Source organism: Lagopus leucura, unplaced genomic scaffold (assembly GCF_019238085.1).
Source record: "Lagopus leucura isolate 7727_CA_CO unplaced genomic scaffold, USGS_WTPT01 Super-Scaffold_1, whole genome shotgun sequence".
NCBI lineage: Eukaryota > Metazoa > Chordata > Aves > Galliformes > Phasianidae > Lagopus > Lagopus leucura.
The window spans coordinates 30,263,457-30,270,326 of NW_024962250.1; the positions used below are offsets into that span (position 1 = coordinate 30,263,457).

The following is a 6,870-nucleotide window of genomic DNA, read 5'->3' on the forward strand; positions in this document are numbered from 1 at the left end:
TAAGTATTCCCATTAGCAGTGGTCGGGTGTTACATGGGAGTTAAACAAAAAAGCTAAATTTTTATTCTTTGGTAACACAATCTTTTATCAATTAAAGGCACAGTGGCCTTGCAATATGAGACTAATGACAGGCTGGTGTGCCAGGTAAACCTGAATTTCAATATGTCTTTCTTACAGTGCATCAGAAATCAAAGTTGTCGAAAGAAGCTCTTTTATTCAGCAGAGTTTTTGAATTTAGTAGACACACAAATGCAGTGAAAGTTGAGCAAGTCCTTAAGTTTTTAACTGAAACAATGCTTCTGGATGGGAGAACAGAAAAATTTTCTTTGCTTCTTTCTCCTTTTCCTCTTTTTTTTCTCCTTTCCTTCCCACAGCTTTTCCATGAAGATTCCCATATTAATTTTTAAGGTTATTGGAAACAACATTTTAGATGTTACTTTTTCCACCATGCTATGCATGGAAAGAGATTTACAGCAAATAGGTCTTATTGTATAATTCATAAGGAATGCCTGGATTTGTCTGGCATTATCCTGTAACACTTGACTTATAGAATGGGTGCCTACCAACTTTTTTTGTTAAGCCTGTCCATGCCTTATGTATTCAAAGATGTGCCTTAAACAGATCCTGTATACTCAGAGGCACTAACGCTTATAAAAATTGAAAGCAAAATAATTTGACTCCATAAGATTTTATCAACAAATTTTTAGTAAATGCTCCTATTCCTCCAATTCTTTCTACAAAACAAATGAATCTAAAGATGAAAAAACTTGGAGTATTCTTATTGTACCTTGACCATGAAAGAATTTGATTTAATTTCAATCCTTTCATGCCCAAAGGCAGCTTTTTTTTTTTTTTTTCTTCTTTTTTTTTCTCCCAGAAAGAAAGGAAAAAGACTGTTAATGAAGATTCTTAGCTAACTTTAAAGCTGTATATTAAGATCAGGATTTCCTTCTAGTCCCTTGACTTTTTCATGTCTTCTATTTTCAGTTTGATTGCCCTGTTTTCAGTCCTGCTTGTTTGACTCAAATTAGCATTATATTTAATTGATGGGACTATTTATGAGTTCAAGGCCAGGAATTTGCTGAAGTACTTGGTTCTACTGGGGTTGAATTGCCTTAGTTTATTTCAGGAATTAAATTATAGATTAGTAAATTTTCTATGTGGACAATAACTGTGCAAATTCCATTCCTGGAAAATTATTAAGCTTCTTTGTGAGAGTGTGTGCATTTCCCCCTCTCCATCGAGCCCTCAGGAATATTGTTCTTATTAGGGTTGTGTTGCTTTGCTGTCTAGTGAAACAATAATTAACCATGTATTTTTAAAAATATTTCTCCAACAGAATCCTGCCACTATTCTATGCTAATGTTCTGCCCCTTAAAAAGGCCTCACCATAAGGTCATAAAGCACTCAGGCAAGTATTTGGCATATGCTGTGGTTTCCTAAAAATATCTTTATGTATTCTCAATTCTGGAAAAATGACTATCAGAAAGAAACAGAACACATTCATTCTCTAAGGAAGGTTCATCTCCATCTTGTATCAATGGGGAACCAGTTTCCCTGTATGCTTTCAAGATTGGATGGAGCTTCAAAAACTCATAGACCCCTGGAAAAGGAAGAAAACTGCTCTGGAAGAGAAAGCAATGCAATACGTTATATGCCAGGTTATGTTTCACTAAAGAAAAACTAAATGGTTCCTACTGACTCACTCAGAGATTTATCTGTACTTCATCAGGAGAAATAAACTACTTCTCACTGACTCAGAGGCGCCTGGCTGAATTCTTGGGCAGGGGCAGTTGAAGGTTACAGCTAGTCCTAGAGTCATCTTGTAGTTATAGAACTTGACTAGGATTCAGAAATTCTGGGTCCATTTTCCACCAATGCCACAGACTCCCTTGGGTAAGTCATGAAAACTCTAGTTACTCTAGCTACTATCTTTCCTGAGTTATGATGCCTTCTGATTTTTTTCACATGGCTCACTAATACCATATTCTTAGACGAAATTTCCAACCAATACTGAAGGAAACGTTAGTTGAATAAGAAACACCAAAAAATGGATACCAGAATGGAGTTAAAATGTTGTTTGTCATTACAGATCTATTTGAATGGAGTACATCTTTCATGTTTGAAGCCGACCTCATGTATCTGATGGGATCTGATGCCAATCAGTACACATTTTTCTTGGGGATATGGGCAAACCACTTAATCTATTTAATGTTCACTATCTGCAATATAAGGCTAATAAAGCATTTAGTAGAGAGGTTTTTAAAGGATTAATTATCTAGGATAAATTATGGCATTAAGTAAATAATCCACATAACTAGGAACTGAGCAGAGTGGTGTATGGGAACTGTTGAGTCACGGCCTGAACCACTGATTGATCACTTGAGGAAAGGACTGAGTCAGCCATAGGAGTACAGGTGAAAGCAATTCACCTGCGTGACTGGCAGACTCCATTTAAAGGCTGACTGCCAGTGGGGGAGGATCTCATTCTGGAGATTCCTCCTATGTAGAGCCTTTGCTGTAAACCTAAACCTTTGTATACAGGTGAGCATTCCTTCCTTGATTGTTTCTTTTCCCATTTTCACCACAATAATTTTTTCAGCTGTAACACCAACTGTAACAAGTGGGAATGAAGGAGAGCCAGTTAGCAGGGACTTCTATACGTACTGTGTCTGGGATAGGTGCTATGCACTGAGACTCTGCAAGGGTACAGATGCTAGGCTACTGCTAGACACAGGGTTGTGTTGGTGCCAGCTTTACTGATCAAGGCCCACTCTCATTTGCAGAATGAGACAGTGTGGCAGGCTGGGAAAAATAGCTGTTCTTTTGTGTCCTATCTTTTTTGTCTGCCTGGTTGTCTTCTGAGCACCTAAGGTGAAAGGACTTCACTGTGCTTTCACCCAACTGTCTTGAACACAAGCCTCTGCACTTTAGAAATGCAATGAAGAGGTTTCTCTGCCTCTTCATTCATAATCACTGCCATTATGTAGTCTGTTGTTAGTAGGATGGAGAGCAGATATCTTATTTCTCTTCAACTTGTTTATTTAAATCGGGTACATGCTAAAGCATTCTGCTCATATTATTTTTCTTTATGGGGCCTATCTTACTGACCAGCCCTTAGACAAATTATATAATAGGTGATGAAGTGGCAATGGCATTCCCTGACCAAAGCTCTCCCATTTCAGTACCCCTGTCCCAAGGGGTAGCCAGTTCTAAGGTCTGCCCTACCTGTCAAGTGTCCATTCCCTAGTATTGTTGCTTTTTAAAAAACAAAACAAAACAACAAAACTATGTCTAGAATGAACTAAGTTAAATACAAACATACAGCAGGGAGTCCAAGTTTACTGTGGGAAAGCATTCTTGTCATATGATTATTTACAAAGCATTTTCCATGCTTGCTACACATATGTTAGTGCAGCACTAACAACATGGCTTTTGTGCTAGTCATCTTGGGGAAGAAAAAAAAGAAAAAAAACAATTTCTGTGTCATTAAACAAGAAAAGTAGATTATTTTATCTAGTTTGCAAAATAATTCTTCTTTGGGCTTTTTATTAACAGTCACCTTGATAAATATGAGAATGTAGCATTTTTATACCAAACAAGTATCTGAAAAGAGGGTATATTTTCTTTTTTCTCTATTCCTATCTGTACAACTACATTTTGTTTATGGACTTGTCTGTTATTTTTCTGGCTACCTACGTAGACAACTGTTCTATCAGTTTTTATTTTTATTTTTAAACACATCTTTAATGTATAAGTAGTCAACTGCACATACCGTTACCTCAACACAACTATAAAGCATAAGCTCATTCTCTTAAGGATTGTTATAATAAATGGAAGCCACTCTATTTTTTTCATTTGCTGCTCTCTAAGGTAGTCTTTTTCCTATTTTTCTTGGCTATCTATATAAATATTGCTATAAATAATAATAATCTTGAAGAAAAAAATGTGAAACTTGAGATTCTTCTTGGAAGATTTCTCATATGGGTTTGTATTACACTGTACTTGTGAGAAGATATTGTATTTTAGGAGCTTTTTAAAAAAACACCTAGTACCAGGAATGGGTGCTATTCACAGGAGCTGGCATAATTCTCAGTGAACATATTTGGGTATGAATTATATTACACTCTATTAGTTTCTTCCAGAAGGTGATCCAGCACCAATTACAGCTAATGGGAAGGCTTCATCTTCCAACTATAAAAGATTTAGGCATTGATGAAAAAGAAAAACGAATAGCATGTGATCAATCATACACCAAAAGTTACTAAACTCAAATGAGGGTAGTTATAGAATAGCTATTGCTAGTATAGTGAAAAGATTACTTATCTAAGCTACCTGAAGAAACAAAATGAAGATCTCAGTGGTAAAAATTAGGTATGTTCAGTGAGTACTTGCAAAGGGCCTATTTTAACCAGTCTTTTATTTGATAATACTATACAATAATTTTGGCTGTGCACTCGCAGGAAATGTAACAGAAGAACAGAAGAATCAAGTAACAGAAAATCCTACCTGTTAAACATTGAATGAAGAAAGCAAAACAAAGCATGAATCATTTAGTAATTTTTAATTATTTAATAATAATACATCTCTAAGTCCTCTCAAATGAATTTTGATCTCCCTCTTTTGACATGTCATAGTGACCTCAATAAATACGTTTATTTTTTTTGCTTGTAACTACTTACCAACCTACTTGCAAACCTTCCTGTACAGCCAAAAGCTGTATTAAAATCAGTCCACTGAAGGCAACAGAACAAATCATAGTGATAAAGTCAAAAATTAATCTAAGCATTTCCAGGTTCAGAGACTGTAACTGTTCTTAGTTTTGATCTGGCATTCAGTGGGTGCGAGTGAAGAGACTATAATACTGTCAACTTCATTTAATTAAAAACAAAGAATACATGTTGACTGAAAAACAAGAAAAGAAGTGGATCAGCATTATATATTCTTTATTTTCCATCTCAAAGCCTAATATATCTGAAAGCTTTAGAAATACAAGTGAATAACTTATAACTTTTTGTTTTTTTTTTTTACTTTTGGACTTCATAGATCAGGAATCTCTACCTATTAAATAGGTATTATATTATCATATATTATATAAATATAATATATATTATATAAAAAGGTGGGTCTGTTTTTTAACTATAACAAGAATTTTTATTCTACTCTGAAAATATTTAAAGAGACTTCTAGTGAATTTGAATGTATTTTTTAACAGCTAATTGCTGCAAAATATTTTTTCTGAGAGTAAGAATGGAGGCAATATTTTAATTCAGTCTTTTGGCTCTTTCTAATTAATGAACATAACTCACTTTGAACTAATAATATGATGTGTGGTGTGATCTGCTTTACATTTTTCTTGGCAAGTTTACATAGTAATGGATTTATGATCTGGGGAAAATTGTGAATGAAAAAAATATTAAATGGCCAATACAATAAGTGTTTTCCTTTCTCTTTCAGTACCCAAAGTATTTACACATCTAAATACCAACTTTAACGGTGAGTTATCTCTAAGCCTGCAAACTTGTCCTGATGATACATAATTGACTTAAGAACCATGCATTACCACTGAAAATTTTGGTTTGGGTTTCCGATTATCTCTTTTGGTTCCCTTTTTCATTTTAATTCTCTCTCTCTCTAGAGGGAACATTAAAACTCAGCCTGTGAGACGGTGGAACAATGCTGAAATCAACTGAAAGAGAGTCTTAAAGAAAACACCTGGAATTAGTAGCAAGTTTTATAATCTTAAAAACAAACAAACAAAAAAGCAACCGAAGCACTTTGAAAAATAGACCTCATATCCAATTTACATAGGGAACTCCAACAGCAGCAACTCAGACTCCAATTTCTAGGAGATGGGGAATACAGTGGGTTCAGTCTGAATATTCAGTCTAATATATGAGAAATCTTGGAGTCCTGATAGCCTTAATCCCTGCCACAGAAGCGTATAAAATTTCACAGCAAAGCTGCCAGAAAAGCCAAGACCACACCAGGAAAGCCGTCTGCTTACAAGAAGATACCTGCCAGGTCTTGTCTGCCAAAGCCTGGACTAATGAATGAATACACAATATCCCAATCAATCAAACTGGATTTGTCTTTGCCCCAGGTCTAGGTGAGGTCTGGTATGAGGTGACCATATCTGTCAAGCACGCAGTAGTTGTGGCCAAGAAACTGTCTGTACATTTATGCATTTATCAAGGCAGATATGAATAGAAGTCTTTATTTTTTAACTAAACGTAGTGTATTCACACACTCACTGTATGTATCTAAAGGTATAGTCATACATAGAGAGGGAAGGAGGTGTTTATCCAATGCCCATTTTAGGTATGGCTGTATGCAGATATCTATGCACATGTGCATACACAGTCCTTTTCTTTTCCTCCTTGACCTGCTTTTGTTCAAAAAGATTTCAGTCCTGCATTTATTTTCAGTGTAAACATCAGGACTGTGGGTACATTGTACCCTGAGTATGTCTGAACCACAGATTTCTAACATTAGTGGAAATTATTGTTTCTAGAGTTTTAATCCTCCATCACAGTCACTGCTGTCTTTCAAATAAATAGCCTGCATTTTCACAGATATGTATATTTGCATAAGAAAATGTGAATTTATAATGTGACAAAGAAGTAACAACTTAAGTAGTCTCCCCAGCCATGTTAGTGTAGTGGGTAGTGTAATGTAGTAGCTATCTTAGTGAGTAGGGGTTCTGCCTAGGAGTGGCAACACGCTTGATAGCTGCTGTCATGCACAAAGGCTATGTACAGCAGTAACAGAATCTTAGCTGTTTCTTTGAACTTGAATGTGCTGAGGCTGATGACTTCTCCCTGCTTCCTGGGAACATGCTTTTAGGTGCAGAACAGAGTAGGGTGAGTC

The 6,870-nt window shown here is 35.7% G+C and overlaps 1 long non-coding RNA gene across 1 annotated transcript; it reads left to right on the top strand.

Moving 5' to 3' along the window:
- The first annotated feature begins 2,513 nt into the window (after positions 1–2,513).
- On the top strand, positions 2,514–6,215 carry LOC122180590. Its single transcript, XR_006179175.1, has 3 exons — positions 2,514–2,544; positions 5,458–5,496; positions 5,639–6,215. It is a non-coding gene; the product is annotated as an uncharacterized LOC122180590 (long non-coding RNA).
- The last annotated feature ends 655 nt before the right edge of the window (positions 6,216–6,870 follow it).